The 23,554-nt window shown below is 39.3% G+C and overlaps 1 protein-coding gene across 1 annotated transcript in view; it reads right to left on the bottom strand.

Moving 5' to 3' along the window:
- The window catches only part of stag1a (STAG1 cohesin complex component a), a 53,540-nt gene extending 30,505 nt beyond the window's left edge, over window positions 1–23,035 (bottom strand). Inside the window, exon 1 of the mRNA XM_061742919.1 lies at window positions 22,874–23,035. The gene's annotated coding sequence lies outside the window, so the exon portion shown is untranslated. The remainder of the gene's footprint in view (window positions 1–22,873) is intronic.
- Between the last annotated feature and the right edge of the window lie 519 nt (window positions 23,036–23,554).

Raw genomic sequence — 23,554 nt, 5'->3', positions numbered from 1 at the left:
CGCTGTGACTGCCTATAAATCAGGTGTTGAGTCTGTTTGTGGAATACAAATTTCTAGCAGCACTGAAAATCATATGCAGGGTAAAAGCTAGGAAAGTACAACTATTAAAAAGGGCAAACTTCCACTTGAAACCAACACTACATACCGCCTTGCTGCAATAAAGCAGCAAGGCTTTCTCACTGTTTGACAACCTGTACTTAAATAAAAGGAGATGATGGCAGAGAAGAAGAAAAACAAACTAGAAAGTAAGAACAGACATGAAAGGGGGTTTAAATGCTTTCTGTGCCTGTCTTTGTTGTGCCTGCATAGAGAGCGACGATCGTGATGAATGAGAAGAGTCAAATGGGACATTGGGATGAAAGTTACATCATTTGATGCGAAGAGTTTATCAATTTTTTAAAATGTATTCATTTTTGAGCCATGCTGAAGTACCTAACCTAAGGCAGGTACTTGTATCAGGCCCGTAGAAGTCCCCGAATATTCTCATTGCCGTTCCTGCTAGTGAAACACACAAACAATCAAGGTCACATCAAACTACCCTGAAGCTGCATTAAAGGAAACCTGCCTTATCGCTTTGTCTACATTACAGCCAATGTTATATAGGAGTTTAGGCAGAAGGGAATGAACTTTCACCTCTGTATGATAAATGGTTACTATGGTTCTTTGACGTTACCACATGAAAAGCACTTGCCTTTACATGGCTGGTTTCCATAGCACCAAATAGTTTGCAATATCAATTAAGTCGTTTTCTGCTCTATAGCCGTTTACCACTTGAGTAAACTTCTCAACATTATTGATCTAGACCAGGGGTCGGCAATCCGCGGCTCCAGAGCTGCATGCGGCTCTTTAGCGCCGCCCTAGTGGCTCCTGGAGCTTTTTCAAAAATGTTTGACCTTTTTTTTTCCTTTTCCTCTTTTTTCTTCTTTTTTTCTCTTTTTTCTTCCTTTTTCCTTTCCTTTTTAATCTTGATATTTCGACTTTTTTTCTCGAAATTTCAACTTTTTTCTCGTCATTTCAACTTTTTTCTCGACATTTCGACTTTTTTTTTTTTTTTTTTTTTTTTTTTTTTAAAAGGTTTTTTTGGGCTCTAGTGGCCCTTTATTGGAGATGCAGACTGGAAAGGGGTAGAGAGAGAGAGAACGGGGAAGACACGCAGCAAAGGTGCGCGGGCTGGATTCGAACCCGCGACCGCTGCAGGAGGAGGACTGTAGCCTCAGTATATGGCCCGCTGCTTAACCCACTGCGCCACCGAGCGGCCCGACATTTCGACTTTTGTCTCAAGATTGTACTTCAACATTAATCTTGACATTCGACTTTTTTCTCGACATTTCGACTTTTTTTTTCGAAGTGCATAATGAAAAAAAAATCTTCCCTCAGTTCTAACTAATATAGATACATGTAGCATGTGTTGTCTTCATTCTAAGGCTGATACAAGACGTTTCATTTTTTGCGGCTCCGGACATATTTGTTTTTTGTGTTTTTGGTCCAATATGGCTCTTTCAACATTTTGGGTTGCCGACCCCTGATCTAGACAGTGTTAATCAAGTTTACTAGAATATGACCCAAGTCAGTCTCATTTGTCATCTGAAAGTGTCGACCATGCTGAGCATCTATTGTGCCACTATGTGCACTTTTAACATCCCTGTGTAGTATATAGATGCTGTAGGGAGAAGGATGCAAATTCGGGCCTCTGTGATTTATGCCTGAAGAATACTGCTGTGGTGTCACGGGTGTATGGCGGCTGCTTGAGGAATACGTTAGCCTGAATGGATTTAAATGAATTCAATTAACTTGCATCTTAAGTGGACCTTGTAGCTCGAGGCACCATGCCATTAGTGGGAAGAGAGAAGTCAATGCTCCAGATGGCAAATCAAAGTGACACAGGGAACTCCGTGAATGTGTTTTATCTCTCTTGACTGCACGCAGTTGCGTTAGTTTTGACCTAGTAGAGAGAATTTACTCACTGTGATATTTCATACTTGCAATGCTAAAGGTTTCCTCAAAGAGCCGGCATGAAATATAGTCAGTAAATTCATAGCTAATTAGTTTTAGGGGTACACTGGATCCCTGTGTTTTTATGTGCAGAGGAAACTTGGGAACTGCTTGGACTGAAAATATGTGCCAACTATGCACATGCCTGGGTCAATTTTTCATTCATTTTTTGTCATTCTCATAACCATACTGGAGAGGGAAACCCCATACCCAAAACCCAGAATATTATTTAAAGATGACCCTTTTTTAAATAGTTGTTCCAAGGACTGATCTTTGCACAACTCATGTTATGGGTAAATGACAAATTGAAAGGAAGTTTCAAAAGCAAGTAGTGAATGGGATGAATCTGAATGAAAATAAATTACATCAATTAATTCAGTACAAGGCATTGAGAGCATATCTGTCTCAGAAAAATTGAAAGGGATTATTTGAAAAAAGAAAAACGTTTTACTGGTTGGTGATTATCAGGTTGAAAAAACCCCCAATGTCATATTCATTTGAATGTTAGGCTGGGGAGCTGTAAGCTAGAGCATAAAAACAAAAGGAAAAAAGAAAGAAAAGCACGCACACAAATCCATTCAGGGTGACAGAGAAATGCCCATTAGCACTTATGCCTCACATGTGATGTACTTCTATTAAGAAATATAATAGAGATTTAGAAAACAAAAGGTGGAAACTGGCAGATCTCTGGACTCTTCTGTTCTTGAAAGCACTCAGAAAGTAATCAACATTACAATTTTGAAAGAAGGAAAAGCAAGTGTTTGAACACTGCAGCTGCAGGATCTAAGCAGCACTCCGATAAGTAAAACATGCCAACTTTAAATATTTCAGTTCCCTCATCCTATGTACCAACTGTTTTCTGATGAAACACTTCAGCATTCATCAGATAGGCTACTACTACTTCTGCATGCTGGTATATGATTGCAAAAGACTGGTCATCTTAGTTCAATCTGTAAAATACATCAGGATGGGGGCAGGGCTGGTTTGAGGAACAAAAGCAGCTTATTTCTTTTATAATCTTGAGTTAATATCTTGAAGGTGATAGTTTGCAGGAAATTTCTGCAGGAAATAGGCTTAAAGGGAATTCAGTGCTTATAATGTTGACGCACATTGTAGAGAAATATATTCAGAGAAATACAACAGCACTGATGTGTGTGAGAGAGATAAACGGAACGGAAACAGAGGATGAAAAAAGCAGGCAGTGACCTGTGTGATCTGTACTTGCTGAAGAAATAACCTGCGGCAAAAACTAAACGCAAACATTGTGAACAAGCCGTATTTTTAAATCCAGTGACCTGGCACCTGAACTGCATCACATATCAAATAATATCTCACTTGCATTCTTGTGACAGCACTTTAATGACACTCTTCTGAATGAACAAACTGCAAAATGCAGACTTGAGAGTTTGAGCGAGAGATTGAGATTAAAACCTGTCAGCTGATATTAAAATGGAAACAAAGTGATCCGAGCGTCTGGATATCCCAGGAGAAAATTGTTATTTGGCCTTAGCTTTAGTGCTATTCAGAAACACGCAGTTAAAAGAATTGGAGGACAAGTATGGGAATGAGAAACTCCAGCTGACTTATTAGCGTCATACTACCTTAAAATTAAAAAATAAATTAAATGTGGTAAATACTACACATAAAAGAACCACAGTATGAAACTGTTTCAGCTCAAGGCCATCTGAAGAGATTGAAAATTTCCCACATAAGACATTTTTCTTGAGTGCTGAAATCTTGTCCTTCATGTCCTTCTTTGTTGAATATGTAGCACTGAATTTGTCTGTATTTAGAAATGAAGACCGAGACGTGACACATTTTTATGCGTTGAGTTATCAAGACAGGCAATTAGGAATATATGTTTGACCAATTACAAGTGCTAGAAACACTGACTGACTAAAACGGCTTTTTCTAAGGCTATATGTTTTTTCTTTTAAATCAGGGAAACTGATTGCTAAAATTTTAGTTGATGTGTTGATATTTTCTTTCTAGATATATATGTGTGTGTGCTAATGCTAAAAAATAATGAAGGCATAGATTTGTTTATATTGAACATTAATTTAAGAAATGGGGGAAAAAAAGTATTGTCTCCCTAATCAGCATTTTTCACTGTACATACATTTTTAAATGAAAAATGATGCATAAACCCAATATTAGCCAGCAAAGACTGGATTATTTCATATACTTCATTTGTTTTTAGAGCTGAAACAGTGTATTTACATATAAACTCAGTATTGTAGCTGGAAAGAAATGCAAGATAGCTAAAATAAATACTATTGCTGACAGGAAAAAAGTGGAGATCTTAAACACTGTGGGTCAGTGACTGTCAGTCATCTCCCTCCCCGCTGGCAGAGCTCAGTCTGCATGCAGACACGGGCTGCTGGATCAGTCTGCAGAAAACTTTAAAAGTTGGTCCAGATTTAGCAGAATATAGTCAGCAGTGCTGCTTCATAGGGAGCACTGCAAATTCTGTATCCGCTCATTTTAGCCGCATAATGGTGATGCGTCTATTGTGGTTGCAGATGGGAACAGCAAAATATGTGTCGACATCTTTCTATCTGTCAAAGACTTTATTTCACTTAATGTAAAAACTATTGCATTTGTCAACTCAAAACAATGATATATATATATATATATATATATATATATATATATATATATATATATGTATATTTTTTTTTTTAATTCAAGTATCTAAGCAAGTGCAAAAGCCCATGGCTGGTGTTTCAGCATATACATGTTGAAGTGAAAAGTTTGATCAGGCTGAGAGCAGCTGTGTGTCTGAACACGGTGCTGCAGCACATCAAAACTGCTTCGTCTGCACACAGTTGTCAGTGCTGGAGATACCAATACTGCCATCTTTAACTACTGATCTCTGAGGCACTTTTAAGGATCACTATCAATCCAAATTATGCAGCAACAGTTAATTTGTATTTTCTTTCGAAAAGTTACATTTCCTATGTAACAAACTACAGATATAGGGGCTTTGAATAGAATCAAGGCCTTTTCCTGATTAAGATGAAGTATTTCTTTCTCCCTCTTACAACATTACTGTAAACACACAAAGGTCCCCTGATAGGACCCAAAACCTTGCAGATACAACTACCAGTAAATCATCTGCGTTATTCTTAGGCATTGGCAGATGCTGATTGATTAAAAAATATTATCAATAATCAACCCGACTAATCAGCTGATCTCTTATTGAGACCCTATTAATATTTTACCAGATTCAGATTACATTGTTAAGAAGCAGTTACTGTTGATGGACTTGACTTTCAAACAGGAAAATGTGTTTTTACTTTATCCCTGGGGATAGTAAGACAAAATAAAATAATGTGAAACAATATCACACCTGATATTTATGATGCAGAGGAGGTAGCGTGTCGTTAGTTTACAAAGCAATAGATGCCATGTGAGAATAATTCAATCTTATGTGATAAACAGTATAACGGAAGTGTGAAATATATCTTTCCCACCTTCACATTGTGTTGCGTTTCCTGCTAAGGAATGTGGGAACAAGTACTTGCTCATAACAAAGTCTAAACAAATTGTAGGAATGTTGCACGACTGTCATCTGCAGCAGAGACAAACTAGCAAACGCTGAAAAAAATTAAGGTTAACCAGAGTCTTGCTTATAATCTTGAACACCGCAATTGGTCCCACTGGGCCTGAGCTACGAGCTAAACCCCCAAGACCTTAAATGCAATTTGTAATCCAGCCAGCATTCATACATGCTGAGACCAAAGAGCCTTGGCCTTGTAATGTGGCACAGCCTTTACAGTCGACTGTGGCCGTCTGGTTTAACAAGATTAAGATCATGTCACATGGGAGATTACTCGTCCGTCAGAAAAGCAAAGTCAGACATTCATGTTCTTGTGTACTTAGAAGTGCGCGCGCACACACACACACACACACACACACACACACACACACGCACCGACACACACACACACACACACCCATCTGTTATTGCCACAGACTACTGTACACTCTTGCTCTGTAGAATATAAAGCCAGATCTGGGCAAAGAGGAGTGGGATGATTCTGAGTGAACTCCACATGATAACATTTCTGCACCAGAATATACTGGATCACTTATTGTATATGCGACACAAATTCAATCAAGTGTTCACTACTGATGACTAAAGAAGGGCATCATTAGGATTTCAAGCTACATGTTCAGACACACTTAGTGGAAGACTCTTGATAATGTAATGCAGGTCAATAGGTAAAGGTGCCAACAGTTAGGAAACATCATAACCAAACAAAGGTTTTTGACTTTCTCATTTGCTTTGTACTTGTAACTGCCATAACTTTAATATAAAAACCCAGTGAGCAGGACTAGTGAGACATATACAATCTAGAGAAAGTGAGAAGGTGTTGTCACATATCTGCTGCCACCATCTCTAGAGGTTCCAGTTGAACCAGGTGTGTTGCAAGGCTGTCGTCAAGGTTGGTGGATTTCCCTTCATGCCAGTATGATACTGCTGTCAAAGATAGCCCATATCAGATTTTCAACAGTTACTGAAACAAAACTGACATGTCGGAAGCATGTCGGTTTTTCGTGCTATTTTGAATGAGAGGGCTACAAAAGTTAAATTTTCCGATAACCATCGGAATGTGATTGGCCCACTTGGCATTTCCATCTGCATATTTTCTGCTACTTCTGCTTCTTTGACAAACTCAAGCCAGTTTGACGGATAAAGTCCTGCACTGTTGGTAAAAATTCACGTTGCTCCACAATTATCAGCTCCACCCCACATAAGATGTGCTTCATTTGCTCTGCCGCCATGTCTAAGCTACGTAAAAGAAGTTTACAAAAAGAAGATTGGCACTGAAAGCTGCAGCGCAACAGAGAACCAGCACCACCACCTCATGTACAACTTCACTGGCTAACCATTCCTGCACCTTGATTGACTGACACCTACATCAAAGCGTCAAAATGTTACTTTTTTTTTTACAGAAGCAATGTTGGAACCAACAGATGGAACCCATGCTGAGTAACGTTTGACGACACTTCGATCTTCCAATGTGTATGCGAGCGTATCGTAAAGGGACACAAACAACAACTGACAAGTATATATACAGTAACAATACTACTTGCAATGGCCAAATTCACAGTTGCTTTTCAGGCCCATAAATCCTGCTTAACAAGTGATATCCAGACTCTGCGGTACAGAACTGTACAGTAATAATACTTAACTGGATCCCTAGAACTGAAGTCGTTATGTGAGCTGCTGTCACTATTCAAAATCCTCATGACACTTATCGAGTTATCTCCTGTTGCAGTTTGAGCCTCAATATTATTCTAATAATAGAGGCGTTAATGACATTTTAGTAAAGCATAGACAACCAGACCTTCCCCCAATGTAATGAGCAGTGACACATTACAAGCTCTGTCTTATTAACTTATAATACATTACTCACTGCTATAAAATTATCACATTTATTGTTATCAATACAGATCTCCCTCTACATTCAAATGTAGTCCAACAATTTATAATAGCAATAGCAATTTAATAGCAATTAGTGACTGGTTACATAGTATACCTGGTATACATAATATAACAGCTCTGAAATTACTGTTATTTTTCTCTCACCTTGCAATAAACTATGGTCAGTTTCGGTTTTCTGCAAAAGCTACTGCTGCCAAGTGGCTCACGCAATCGTCAGGATAAACTCAAAAGATACATTTGAAAGTGTTTAAATGACCATCAAGTGTGAGCTCAGTTAAAAAAGGAAAGACATGTAATTTGTAGTTTTGCCTTGTGATGATGAAGCATGTTTGCATTAGCAAAGCTTGGCAGCAATTCGGAATTTGGACTGCTGCCGTCTTGGCCAGGGCTCCCCTTAAAAAGAGATCTTGCAATCTCGATGGGACTTACCTGGTAAAATAAAGCTCATAATAATAATATAATAGCAACAAAGTCAGGATGAAGATGTAAATGTTTATCTTTTTATTTTTACTTTCATTTTATATACATGTTTGAAATAAAAAAAATGCATTCATTCATAGTTTCTATTGCATAATAATAATAATAAAACAATAGCAACAAAGTCAAAATGCTCAACTGTAGACACAAGTACAATAGCTGCGTAGTAACACATTTTTATAGCATTTCATTTTTGTAACAAATACAATGTTATATTTCCAGAAGTTTCATCAGGTTAGTGTCTGAGAAGCAACATCTTCTTTGCCAATATGCTGCATTTATATTTCATTGGCTGAAGTTATCTCAAACTTCAGGAGTTTGGCCATAAGCAGAGAACAGAATGTAAACACACTTGTAGGTCAAACGTAATCAACCGCCGCTGAAAGCTTCATCATCATTAGTAGATCGTTACAATAAATAGTGGTACCATCTGTCCTGGAGTTCATCAGTACTTTGGCAACAAGCATTCGGGAACTGGTGCCAGTTAAGCACCAGTTTTCATCCCAGACCATAACAAAGCCGCAAAACTAATACTTTCTGTACTGTCATATATTCTTATTTACACTACATTAGGAGCAACACAATGTCTTTATTTTCCTGTAAAACAGTTATTCGGTTTCTTTCTACCACTCACTGGACATACCGCAACTTTGATCATTGCAACAATGTAGTGATTTAAAGGAGCCGTCTGTACGAAATGGCCAAAACTGGTACTGCAGTCACTTTCAAAATATTGTTGAGCGGCGTGTACCCTCCCCCTCCTCCCCCCGACCAGAGGTTGCCAGGTAGGCTGCAGAATGCAGCAGGAACGTAGGCTGCCATGGCTGCGATAATTAGAGCCGAGCTGGCAACCCGGATGCCGAAACAATACTGACTTGGTGATTGGGAGATAGGTGGAGGGTGGAGCTTCAGAAACAATACTGACTTGGTGATTGGGAGATAGGTGGAGGGTGGAGCTTCAGAAACAATACTGACTTGGTGATTGGGAGATAGGTGGAGGGTGGAGCTTCAGAAACAATACTGACTTGGTGATTGGGAGATAGGTGGAGGGTGGAGCTTCAGAAACAATACTGACTTGGTGATTGGGAGATAGGTGGAGGGTGGAGCTTCAGAAACAATACTGACTTGGTGATTGGGAGATAGGTGGAGGGTGGAGCTTCAGAAACAATACTGACTTGGTGATTGGGAGATAGGTGGAGGGTGGAGCTTCAGGCCAAAACAAAAAATGACAACATAAACATCAGTTGAGTGCTGTTGTCAGTGACAAGTATTTGAAATGAACATGATTTTTAAATGTCTGTTGACATATCGGGGTCATTTTATGATTCGTTTTATTATTGCTCTTACATACAGCTCCTTTAAACAACTTAAAGAAGCAACGTAAGGAATTTTCTCTATAGAAACTGTTTGAACAGTTTGTTTAAAAGCAAAAACAAATTGTTTAAAAGTTGGGGGGGTGGGGGGGGGGGTCATGTTTTAATCTGATTTGTAAATGGCTTTTGTAAATGACTCCCTCTGAAATGAAGGGATGCATGCAACTCTGCAGTACTAGATTGTATGGCTGAAACATTTATTTGAAATAATTGATTACATCAATTTAAAAACTGTTGATGCGTAATTTTTTGCAACAATGTGTCCTAATAAACCACTTGAATGTTAGACGGGTTTTTACCGGTTTTTTAATGAACTACAGGAAGTGTGGGGGAAATATAATTTGCATAGGCCACCACAATGACTGCATGTCCCAAACTAAGAAATAATAAAATACAATCATCGAGGAGGGAAATGAGGTCGGGAGGCCATACAGCGGATGTTTCGCTGCTTTGCAGCAGCCCATGTACCACTGGTGTTGTCACTGTGGGCTTACGGTACACTATTGTGTCCCTGTACCTTCCACCCAGTGTCCTAGTGGTGAGTTGTCTTTCTGAGCCGTGACAAGTGGCTGTCATTTCGGCATCATTACTGCAAGGCACATTGAGAACATGAATCATTGTGGAGTAAACAACTAGGAGAAGATTACTTGACTGCCAAAAACAATTATTGCAGCCCCAGAAGATTGCACAATTTTTTGGTATGACTTGCGTGACAATATAAAGACACTCACGTTTACGTCACAAAACATTACTGTTATTCGGTCGGAGGAAAGGATTGTAAATAGCCAACATATCTGATGAATATGATTTGACATTAGGAATGCTCCAACTCCACATAGAGCAGTAATTGTAAAGTAACTGATCTGATCTTAATATATTACGTTTTTTAATTTTCACATTAAACACACAGGTATCTTGTATCTACTATCGCCATGTTTAGTTTAAAGTGAGGATTTGTGTCACAAAATGCAAAAAGTTCCCCTCACTACACAGAGCTTTAAAACAGTGAAAGAAATGAATGTTTCTCTCGTTCTGTGTGCAATGGCTGCCTGCTTGACTGTAGACGCAAAATGGAGCCGTGATAGTGTGGAGAGAGGAGAAGGGGTTTTTTAAGAGGGGTAAACGGGGTGGGGGGGTGGAGAAAGTGTGACGGCAGTGCAAAAGGGGAGAGCAGCCAGAGAGTGGAGTAAAAAGACACTAATCTGTTCTTCTCTCATCTGTCTCAGCTCTCTCTCTCTCTCACCTTGGCCTAGATTTTCAATCTTCCTCACAGTCACTTCTAATAAAGGAAAAAAGGGGAAACAAAAGAAGGCAAGATGTGAACAAGAAGCACACACACACAGAGGGAGAGAGAGACAGGATGACAGACTCGTTGTGAAGGCCATTAGTCCTGACACCCATTATTACTTCCTAATCATCTAGCGGGATGTTGAAGATTTCACAGGAGCAGGAGAAGCCTGGTAATGTGCGAAAGCAGATGTCAGAGCAACAGAGAGAGAAAAAAAAGCTGTTATCCAGCAATAATGTACAAGCTGCTGAGAGGGAAAATGACTACTCAAATACAGACCGCATCAAAGGAAATAAAAAGATGAGGTGAGTGTTTAACGCAGATGGCTGATTCTAAAAAAGCTCACCGAGGTAAAAGGATACAATTCTCAACCAGTGGAGGAAAATAGAAAATAGATGGGTTTATAGTGAGTGAAATACTTCATAACGTTGAAGAACACCAGCTCGAGAGGCTACGTTAAGGTTTTAAACAGGAAAGCGATCAATACTTAAGAGCGTCATACAAATTCAGTCAGGAATAAACTACCTGAATTGTAAAAAAAAAAAAATACAAAAAAAACTTGTTGACTTTGAGTGTATTATCAACAATTAACAAATCCATGCTTGTATACTAGATATATGGAATTTATTAAACAGAATTTTATCATGCGTTGTAATTCGCATGTGGGACTGAAATATCACTTTGTAGCTGTATAAATGACAAATTCAACCCATTCAAAGACTCAACATTTTGTTTTGAAATTTAAAAAAAAAAGTCTCTATTAACTTCTCATGTATCAGGATTTGAAACCTTTGTCTAAAAGATAGAAATGTGGCAGCTGGTGATCTAAATTAGCCAATTATCAGCTGATCAATTTCGACTGATTGACAAATAAGGATAAATCTGAAGATTACATAGTGTTTTTTAAACGATAATAAAAAACAGACTAAAAAGTCCCATGTATCTGTAAATCATGGACAGATTCTCATTAATTATCACTCATTTATTCTTTTTTTTTCACTGCTGATTTAGATGGAAAATGTCTATTTTCCATCCAAATACGCCTCAACAGGCAGATTTTCTTAAACACAAGGTACTTAATCCACTATCTCATTGTCAATAGCCCAATGTTAACCCACTGATCAGTGATGGCTGCACACAAAACTGCTACGTCCACGAACTTCCGCCTGTGGAGAAAACCTACCTAGAAAAAGGCAGTGATGGCACCACCCGTCTAACCCTCATCCTCCAAAAGATGTGACCATTTGTGCTGTGACTGACAGAAATAGTAAGAAACTGACTAAAGCAGCTGCCTATCATATCACCAAAGACTGGGAATATAAGCACAGGTAGGATATCTTCAGCTCCTGCCCTGCAAAATGCAAAATGGTGCTTTATCTACAAATGGTCTTGATATGGTTAGGTTCAGTCCCCCCCCCCCCCCCCCCCCGTTTGTTTTAGTGCCTCGTGTGCATGCATCATCCTTTACGCAATTAAAAATTGACTGAAAGATGTTTTATGAGTGAACTGAAATCTAACAAGTGCAGACACAGTTTTTCTCTAAAAAGGTACCCAGGTGTGTATACTTAGTTATGAAATGCTGGCAATATAATTATGACTATAAAAATAGAATCTGAAATAAAATGGGAAAATAATGACTTTTCTTTTACCCTGCTTGTTGTATGACTAACACAAGAGGCTACAAATATGAATAATTTTGTAGCTTTATATCACCTTACCTGATGAGATACAATAAAATTCAACCCTGATATAGTTGTCATGGATGTAAAATGTAGCCATAGAGACCAAAACTGTGCCAGCCTGTAAATACGTTTACGGCCAAGTAAACTGTCCATTCTGTGTCATCTAGATATATAGTCTAATATGAATCACATGTACTTAATCTAGCAGTAGTAATTGGTCATGTCGCTTGCCAATACAAATGATTTTTTGACTCATTTATCTGTGCAGAAAACTAAAACAGCATTCTGCGTTTAAAACAAAGCCTTCACACCACGCTTTTAGACAGGGGGTGGGGGCTTAAATTCAACTCGTAGACCTAAAATACACATTGAAAGACAACCAGTAATAGCATAGGTATCACGTCTTCAGAACCCAGCCTGCAGAATGGTGTTGTGTATGTTTAAAGACAATTAAAACATTTTTTTTCCTGGTTTGTTTGGTATGTTTCATGTGTCTTTTACGATTTGAATGATCTCTGTATGAATGATGTGAAATCTAGCAACGGCTGACAGAGACAGAAACAGGTGGCAAGATAGTTGTTTGTAGACTAACTGTGAAATTATGGTAATAATTGATTAAATCAAATGTAGTGAAGAGTTTTTTTTACCAAAACTTTTGGTATTTTCCACTCAAACTCACTCAAACTCACATTAAAGAGAAAAAATAATCTATCTACCGTAAATCTTTTTCTGTAGCAATTCTTGTCTTTGTGTAACTGCTTCACTTTATCCTCTACAGCCAGGGAATTTACTTGGCACAAGCCAGTGAATCAATACAAAGTAAGACTGTGTACAAATAGCACTGATTGCTGAAACAAACATTGCCACAGCTGATACTGAAAGGTGGTATTTGCTGTTGCTTGAAACCGTTTGTTAACCTTGTCTGTGTAAATGACACCATAAGGATTTGCAGGTGTTGTGGCATGCCAAATTTAGATCTTGCTGCCCAGGACATAAATAACAAATTAAATCCTTCACAAGCCTTAGTGGGAATTTACTTGTCTTCGAGACACCAATCCCAGGAGTCTCTCTAGGCAAGATATCCATTGCAGGCTTTGAAACAGAGCGGAAACATTAATTCTTCAGAAAACATAAATAATGCATCAACACTTCACTCTTCTATATCAAAAAAAAAAAAAAAAAAAACTGAGCCCCTTTTAAAGAACCAGAGAAACATTTCAAAATCTTTCAATGATATTTTCCCTTGACTATATGATGTTCTCACAATAAATCGTTTTCATCCAGGGATTATCAAAATGACAAATGACTACTTGACATCTGCTCTGGCTCAAGGAGAGAAGTTGACACATTTCAATCCCCATGCACTCAGTGTCCTTACGCAAGACACTAAACCCTGACACAGCCCCTGATATGTTCAGCTGTAAACAAAGCACTACATACTGCATATAATGTAAGCTTTTAGGATACACCCACGCTAGAATGGTTTCATTTTAAAACTATTAACTATTGTCAGGGTTACTTTTAGGGTGCACCCTGGTGCTGCAAATTTTCACCCTCCAAAATAGAAAACATTTTGACCCTCTTCAGACCGTTTCAGTTTGTAAATGCTGGGGTTGTGGTCTCATGCGTACAAACAAAACACGAACCCTTTAGAAATAAAAAAAACGGAGTTCCATGTATTCACTTCCCAGTTTGCTAATTTGGGTCACTGTTGCCCCTTTAAAGACAGAACCCATTAATTTAGCCCTAAGGTGTTGTAAGTAAATGTGTCCAAAATATCCAAAGTCAGCGAGGCTCACAACCCGCAAGAATTAGTATCATTAGTGGTAATCCTTTAAACCATGCAGTCACAACATCCTAAACACTCTGCTGTGTTTCAGATTCAGCATGTTGAAGGGTTTGGGTGGCTTCCACCCGCCTGAAATAGGACTGACCATATATCAGAACATAAAAACGACAGACAAACCCCAACAACAATGTAAGCAACAAGACTGAGGTGGAACCCCAACCATAACTGACTTTACTATCCTTCGTCTGGGCTGTTATACAGCTTAAGTCTGCATTTAAGAAAACTGGAACTGTCTACAGGCACAGCAGGCGAGAAATTACAAGAACACCCTGCAACAGTGGTGTGTTTCAGTCATGCATGAAACACCAGGAGGAAGCCGTGCCTGATGACATATGGTCAATCTATGAAGTTTTTGTTTTACTTGAGGGTTGGGACAAAACTTGATATCCAGACTGGCTCAGATCTGACAAAGTTCATATGTTGGTGCAGAAAAAGAACAATTTTTAACTTTTAAAAAGGTATATTCAAATTAAACACAACTATTTATTAAAAATATTGTTATTGGATTGTTTTATAAATACTTTCAATTATACATGGTATTACATGGTTCTTAGGACTTTAAAAGTGTTATATATTGTTCTAATGTACAACGACAGATTGCTTGTCAATAAAGTCAAAAGTAATACATTAAATAAACAGACTTGTGTGTGAGCTACAGGTAAAAACATTCTCCTCAGTCTAGCAACCATAAACAAAGCAACAATACCAGTGAAAAAGCAAACCTTCAAAATATGCACACATGCACAAAAGGAGCCAAAGCACAGCACACGTTGCATCATTTAGTGTTCAACTTGGCAGCTGATGAGAATTTTGTCAATAAATACTCTAAAAGAAGCTTAGCTTTTATGGTGATGAAAATGCCATCTAAAGTCACCATGTAAACTAGCATCATTATGTCAACACAGCATTACACTGTTACTTGACAAAAGGCAATTTCCCCCTCTCCTATCAGCTGGGGAAATTGCCAACACACTCAGCTGAAGAGTGTTTTGCATCTCTATACCACTGAGAAGTCTCATAAACATTCAATAAAACAGCCTTGCTAACAATAAACATGGAGCTGCATTTAAAAAAGATTATTAACAAATGCGATCTCAATCAGTGCATGAAAACCATGGTTACCAACTAATCTAGTAACCTTTCTGTACAGTAATGTACTCCACTGAGGTATTCTTTCAGCAACATTCTTCTGTTTTCTTACATAAGCTACCATACACTTTAATCTCTGCTCTGAATGATAACTTGTTCTCTCTGTGGATAAATATCTCTGCAGCTCCTTGAATGAATACTTTAGATCCAAGAGTTTGCAATGTATAACACCATCACCCCAAATGGGCAACTCGCATCTGAAATCTGATATATAGCTAGTTGCTGGTCACACAAAACCCTTAAGACGCGAAATTGATTTGAATAATTCTGATCACACCGGATAGTGTTACACTTCATGAGAATTAAACTGCCATAGATCAGCAACAATCCAAAAAAAGAACTATACATCTTCATGATTCAAGCCGAGTAGACATATTCAATTATGTATATCATGCCTCTAATATAATTTATAACCTCTTTTCTTTCCCTCTGCTTCAGAGAGCAGTTCATAAAGTGGCTTTGCTGCACCTCATTTTCAACTTGAACAAACAGTCAGCAGCGATACGGCAGATTACAAAACAGGAAACCACATTACAAGGAACACCTTAACTGAAACAGAGGTGACTGAACTATTTCATAAGGCATTCTGCAGCTTTGTTTGCATACTGAAAAGGAGCAGGCTGCAGGGATTTCTTTCAACCAAACACCTAATCATCACATTCTCAAAGGAACATCATTTCACTAAGGTTTAACATGGTATGAATAAATCGCCAGTATTACGGTGAATGATACAGAGCCCTCGGGGGGTTGCTGGCGGACAAAACCCATTAAAGGCTCTGGAACATAGCTTCTCTTACCATTTTTATAAAACATAATAGTTAGGAAAAGCTGTATAACTGTGTGTTCACTGCAGTCCTCCTAATTAAGCTTCACTGTTTAATCTTAATGACTTGTGTTAAGAACTTTAAATTGAATAAAGAGGACAAAGAGCAGTCATTTGTTTTTTCTCTGACATTCCTTTGACTGATAAGAAAACGACCAAAGGCTGAACAATGGTAAGTCAAAATAGTTCTCTCTCTATGGCCAACATCTTGAATCAAGGTCACTGTTTAATACGCTCTGACAAATGTCAAACCCGTTACACAATTCCCCCAGCTGTATCATTACAAGCATATGGCCCTAACAGAAAGCACACTGCAACTAAGTGGTGAGAGACTCTGTCTTAGTCTCTATCAAATGGCACCATTCATAATACAGTATCTAGCACAGGCTATTTTAAAATCATTCCACATTACCACCAAAAGTCTTGCACAGCCCGAGGTTTATAATAATTTGAGTATTTGGACCAATTAAGACCCATCTGTGAAGTACATCACTTTGCAACGGTCAGCCATTTGTTTTTCTTAAGAAAAGCTGCCGAAAGACCCAGTTCTCTACTAAATTGATTGATATCCATTACATATTCATTCATATCATTAATACTTTTAAAATCCCAAACTGCCTTATAGGCAAATAGTTACCTGTTATGTAATTCTCAGTCGTTTATCAGCCTGCTTTGGGCAGACTCAGGGCAAACAGCCCAGTGATTCAATAAATATTCACATTTTCTGCCCACACTCTGTTAGCTAAAGGATTAAACACATCTGCCACCTTTTTTTATGCTGTGCAAAAAAATGTAAGTGCCTGTTTAAAACCATTTTATTCTCCAGCCCAATGCAACAACAAAGTGGTGTATGACTCAATTTTAATCACTGCACTCTACAAAGAGAAATGAGGACTGTGTGGGTATCTAATCTAGAGAATGGAAACCCCTGTGACAAATTTGTTCATCTAATTTGTGAAAAGAGAATTTCTTTTCTTTTTTACCAGACTAAACAGAGAGCAGTTTCCATTTATTTTAAAATGGGGGGGGGGTCTCAGTGTTTGAAGTAGTTAAGAGCAGTTTGTGTCTTACCTACAAGTAGACTGCACTCAATAGCAAACTTGCTTAAAGTGCTCTGAAATTTGCTTAAACTAGAGAAAATTGGCTCCTCTATGGCCCTCATTTAGAGTCACTGTTAGCCTAGCTCATTATCAGAATTCCCAAACAGGTGCAACTTTCATACATTAATCCGATGAATGTGCTGGTTTGTTACTCAATGGGCGAAAGAAAATATGACCAGAATACAGCTCATATGATGTGAAAAATTGTGGATGTGTAATATTTAGTGTTGACGCCACTTAGCAAGCAGTCACTGGACGGCAGGTGTCAGAACCTTGTATGACACATCGGCTTGTGGTACCTGGCCGCGTCAGCCATCTCCTGCATATATCCTCCACCGTCCGTCCACTAATGGCGAGTTGTATGTGTGAGCTGTGATAAACAGCTGTCATTCCATGTGCATGGCAGGTGTGACCACTGATTAGTTGATGAGTATTACAAATGAATGAATAACATTAGCCATTCAGGCTAATTTGTACTTAACAGGATACTTCAGCTCTATTGTCCACAGCTACTTCACCTATAATGATTACTGAGAATCTTTTCAAAGTAATTTTAACCTAATAATCACTTCTAATTTGCCTCTGTGGATGCCTCCCTCTCAGAGTATCTCAACAATTTTGTTGTAGGAGACTGCTTCTTGCAAAGTGTGGCCAATCTGCAAAAGAATTACAAGGAACCAGCAGTTTCTTAATTTTGTTGAATGGGGATTTGCCCGATGGCTTCAGATATTTGACATAAATATCCATCAGTCGTAGCTCGGTGAAGTGTTGGTGAGTTTCTTTGAATTACTGAATGCTGACAAGGGAACCACCAAACAGTTTGCCAGCTGGCAGATTGGGTTTAAGATTTTGTAGCGTGAAAGCAGCCTTTTATGAATGCTGTGTGAAGACCACTAACTACTGCCAGGTATGACAGCATCTATTCATGAGCACTTCATTCAACTCCACTTCAAAGAAGTATACCATTGTATTAGGTATACATGAATCAACTACCTCAAACTACTCAGTGAATACTTTCCATGTCTCTCCTGTGCTACTAACACTGCGCTAACCTAAAAGAGGGTAGACCTATGCGGTGCCCTGTGTTGTCTCTTATCAGGACATTGATCATGGATCCTTTGGGTTTAGTGTCTTGCGGGCTAGGGCCTCCATGAATTGGGGTTATTAGGACACATTTATCATCTGAATTGAATCTGGGGGATGTGGAAGCCAGGTCAACCTCCTGGGCTTTTTGATTCCTCTTTGTGTTTCCTGAGCTGTTCCTGCCTCTTTTCTTTTTTTCTCCATGCTGTGTGGCAATCTGCATTGCCCTGTAGGGGAGAGGATGCTGCCATATGGGAGCACAGTAAACATGAGGATGTGAGGATTTATTGAATGTTTTTTTTTGTGGGGGGGTGGAGGGCATGGTATACAGCCCAGGTCTACATATCACAGTAGCATTTTCACTGGGAACCCTTGGGTGTAGGCAATCAACATTTCCAGTGGAATGTCTAGATTCTGCAAAAGTGTTTTTTGTGAGTCAGACAGTCAGTCACTCAAACAGAAACAAATCTATGTGTTCCTTGTTAAAAAATCATCGACAGTGCAACTCAACTTCTGTGCAATCATCCGAAAGAATTGTGAGACGCATAAGGCAAAAAAGGTGCAACGTACAGTATGTGTTTGTTGTATTTTTTGTATACCACTAAATGATTACAAAATAATTACAATTGGGCAATAAGCACGCGCGCACACGCACGCACGCACGCACGCACGCACACACACACAACCCAATTTCATTTCAATCAGGAACTGCAGTTCCTTCATTTTATGCTCATAAATGCACCATAACTGTTAAATAGTTAAGTTAAATAACTTCACAAATCAAACTGCATTCAGACTCAGAAACCAAGGCTTGATAACTAGATAAATAGGTAGATAGATAAGTTATTGGTTGAATCCGGTTTATTTGGGCATATTGACTGTATAGATTTGATGGAAAACAGATTTGTAGTCGTTACCTCAACAAACTAAAGCAAGTTTAAAAAGAACATTAAGTATCTTCCAGTTCATGAAACATCATTCATTACCTAAAGAAGAATTACAGTACATTGCATGGAGAGTAACTGAAAAGGCATTTCATAAAAACTCAGATAAATTTGTAGTTGTGAGTAATGAGAAAATTTCTGTTGTAAGACTCCAACCATCAAAGATTTGTTTACCCTGTTTATACTAGTTGCATTCCCATCTTTTTTTTCTCTCTCCTTTTTTTTTGGCTTTTCCCTTTATGGGTTGCTACAGTGGATCATTAATTACTGTCCTATTTTCAATTTTACATAGCCACATTTGTTTTAACTCTGGCTGTTGTCCAAGTTCCAAATATTTTAATGAGTACACTCGAACACAGGGTAGTATATAATATGTCCAGTGTGCAAGTCCCAGTTAAATGCTGGATTAATTCTGGTGAACACATGGGGGGGGGGGTTGGTATTGTTGATGTTTCTTTGTAGTATCAAAAAATGACCAAATTTCTTCCTAATCACTCCACAAATAACCTGCATCCCTCAAATTAGTCCCATCTCTGTGTGCAATTTCACTGACTAGCTCAAGCTGTTTAGCCGCAACTCGATTGGCTGACACATTCATTGAAGTGGAAAATGTTGAAAATCTCCCAACTTTTGACACAGCCAATGCTACTGACCAACCGTCTGACCTCCAGTTTGAGTCTCATGCAGAAGTAAGACACAATACTGTTCCTCGACTGGCCTCCAGGGGCTGACTCCAAAAGTGGGTCAATCTCCATTGACTCCTATGTAAAAATGTCCAACTTTGGAGCGAATATAAACACAATTACAGTCTGGTTCGAATAAACGTTTTGGTTTCATCCATGACAACTCTGAGGGGGGGGTATTTTTGTTCAATGTCAGGATAGTTTATATAAAGCAATACATTTATTTCCGATATGATTGACAGTCAGCTCAGCCAATGGCAAAGCATTATCACGTCCTCATCCATTATCGTCATACTACTCTGCCTATCGAAGCAATCAGCAGTTTGTACTAACCCAGCGTGAGCTAAACAGGGCAGTCAATTTTGATATCCCCATTGAATCAACATGTGAAACAGGATATCCTGCTCTAAACCACTGTCGGCAGCTTCACAGCTACTTTAGTGGGGATCGAATGAAGGAGTTGGTGGCCAAAGCTAACTTTGATTGACATATGATGGGTGTGTTTTTCTTGGCTTCCAGCAACATGGCTTCGCTCAGTACAAAGAAAAATAGGCTTTAAAATTGCTCTTCAAAAACCAATGGGTCAGGTGAATTAATGCTTTTCCCATTGTTTCTTACAGTCTATTGACCCAACGGATGGAACCCACAGTCTATGGAGATGGACTTCATTGCTGCGGTAACTCTGGTTGGAGACCTTTATGCTCCAGATGTTACTCTGACTTAAACAAGTATAAGTGGATTTTGGACCTTGTTATTGTTGAAAACATAAGAATACCAGCCAAAAGCTGAGATGCCTAGAAAGTTGGAAACCCCCCAAATTTGACAGCACCATCAAAGCGATGCTCACAACTTACTAATCAGCCCACCCCCCACTGTAGCTTTGGTTTGGAGATTCTGACAGGCTTTGGCAGAAGTTATTCATGAGGCACCCCAACCTCTCATGGAAAACTTGCAGCAATTCGACAAAGATAATTAAAAGCCTCCAGACATCCGATTAATCAGAAAAAACACTTGAGACAACTAAATCTTGTATAGAGGCCCATATTATGCAATTTTTTTTAACCCTATCCATGTTGCTCAAGCATCATTATAGTCATTTTACTTGGATCATTACTCAAAACTTATCAGTTTATCAGTATCAGTCAGATCATGCAGGCTAATTCTTTGTCTGTGTGCTCCAGTGAGCATCCTGTTTGGCCTCCCCTCACTTTCCCTTCCGTTTATTTTGCTGTTAATGATTACAATCATAAACCAGACATGTTACTGCCTGTGATGTGCCATAGCGACAGACAATTGGAAGATATATATTTTATTTTTTTTTACTTAATTGGGGGCAAGGCAGAGACAATGCAAGGATGCATGCATAAACTGCGTTGATCTGTATTTGTAGTTCAGAGGGCCAATCTGTCCTAGTATGACTGCCCTTTTAAAACCTTTGACTGTTCATCATCCACGAACCTCTAAAAATGCTAGCTTAAAACCCTGAAAACTGGATGTATGACTGTTTTAGACAATTCTGAAAATCCTCTGAAAATCGGGAAAGCCCCTTCAAATGAATTTGTATTACTTACAATTTTCTTTATTTCTCTAAAGTAAGAAGTTGGAAGCATGACAAGTGTAAAGACACTGTAGAAGCAAACCACATGAGAAATATGTGGTGGAAATCACCTAACCCCAATTTTCTGAGTCATTATACAGTTATTATAGGTAGGCTATTAAAGTATAGTGTATCAAAATTTACAAAAGGAACAAAGCCATTCTGAAAGAACAAGAAAACTTCAATAATCAACATCGCAACTCTCACTGTGCATAGACTTGCTATGCAATGTGATTTGAGCGCTGTGGGATGGGAAAGACTGAAAGATGATGAAGGATAAGTTGGCAGGTATGGAGACAGCTGCCAGCAATCCAAACATCCTGCATGAGAAATCACATGGCTGACTGTAAACAAAGCAGTTATGCAACTATCTGAGAGCTTGATACAGCTGCCGGGAGGCTGTGTGACCCGCCATCAGCACAGCACGGTGTGATCCGGATAGGGGTCAGCATAGGAGAGCTGAGATTAGCGGCCGTCAGGGCTGGCTGGCGGAGCCCATCCCCCTCTAAAGGCTGATTTATGGTTCCGCGTTACACCAACGCAGACCCTTACTGCGTAGGACGCGCGTCGCCGCGTCCCTACGCCGTACACTACGGCGTAGTCTCTGCGTCGATTTAACGCGGAACCATAATTCAGGTTAATGTGACTCATGTTTCCCCGCTCAGTGTTGCTGCTTCCCGCACGGAAGGGGGCGGGAAGGGGAAAGAAGCGCCATTAACACTCGTGTATAACATGCATGACTCCATCCTGCAGTTTCAGATACAATTAAAAACACCCACGTGCTATTTGACTTAAATAAATCGCAACATAATCCATCATTTCTGTCTGAAAAGTCACCCAAAACTTGGGAGACGAGAAGCTGATATCCTGAGAAAGTAGTTACAGCAGGAACGCACTGATGTCTCACTTTGTGTATTTCCGTGTATGCAAAAAAAAAAATAATAATCTAAAAAAAAATAAAAATTGCAACAAGGTGCCTGCAAGGATGTTGTCTGGTGACAAAATGAAGCCGGAGACGTGCACGCTCGGCGGGAAGGAGAGACTGTACATTCACACAAACGAAAGGTGATGCTGCGAGGCTGCAAACAGCAGAAAACACGTCACAGCGCGGCTCTTTATTTGTTGACAAGACACAACTCCGGTGCGGGTGGAGACGGTTTCCCCAGAGGAGACCGGGCTGCCGGGGCGACCCCTGCCCGTCCTCCCCTAGCTGTTCTCAGTGTGTCGGGGCCAGCTCGCAGAGCCCCGCTAGTGTGAGAGAGGACGAGAGAGAAGCCGCCGCTAGCGCCCATCCCCCACCGGCCCCGGCCGCGGCCACCATCTTTAATCTCTCCCTCCCCGCCGCGACAAAACGCGGACAAAAACTACAGACACTCACCTGCAGCCACCATCGCCCAAATCGATCATCGCCTTCCCCGAGATATAAAATCGATTTTCGTGTGAATGCCGTGTGTATTTTTATATTGAAAATTTGGCCGTTTGCTGAGCGGAACCGCGCCTTGAGAGAAGAGCAGCAATCCTAAACCGCCATCTGGTGGTATTTTCCTCTCCGCGATGCAGCGGGAGCGGCGCAGCCTCAGACCGAGACACAGCCGCCCCCTGGCGGACACGGCGGGGACACACTCCCGGGGAGGGGAGAGGGGGGGACCGGTACTCGAAAAAAAGAAAAAATCAGGGGGGATGGTGGATTTTATCATATGGGGACAGATAATTTGTGCTGATTACAAATAATATGATATATTACAAATAATAGCACTGACCAAAACACTTAGAATAGAATAGAATAGAATAGAATACTTTATTGTCAATGTACCTGGTACAGTGAGATTGAAAGCAGCATCACCTCTCAAGTGCAAGACAAATAAGAAACAATAGTGCAAACAATAAGAAATATAAGAATATAAGAAATATAAATAATATAAAAAATATAAAAAAAGGTTAAGGTGCAATAGTGAAGACCTGAGATTTGCTGATACAAAGTCAACTAAAAGGCATTATTCCAAGAAAGCATTACACTTGTTTACATTGGAGACCTTTTTAAACTCATATAAATAGTATA

This window comes from Cololabis saira, chromosome 16 (assembly GCF_033807715.1).
Source record: "Cololabis saira isolate AMF1-May2022 chromosome 16, fColSai1.1, whole genome shotgun sequence".
NCBI classification, from domain to species: domain Eukaryota; kingdom Metazoa; phylum Chordata; class Actinopteri; order Beloniformes; family Belonidae; genus Cololabis; species Cololabis saira.
Note: the sequence above shows the minus strand (reverse complement) of the source record. Positions and strands in the feature narration are given on the sequence as shown.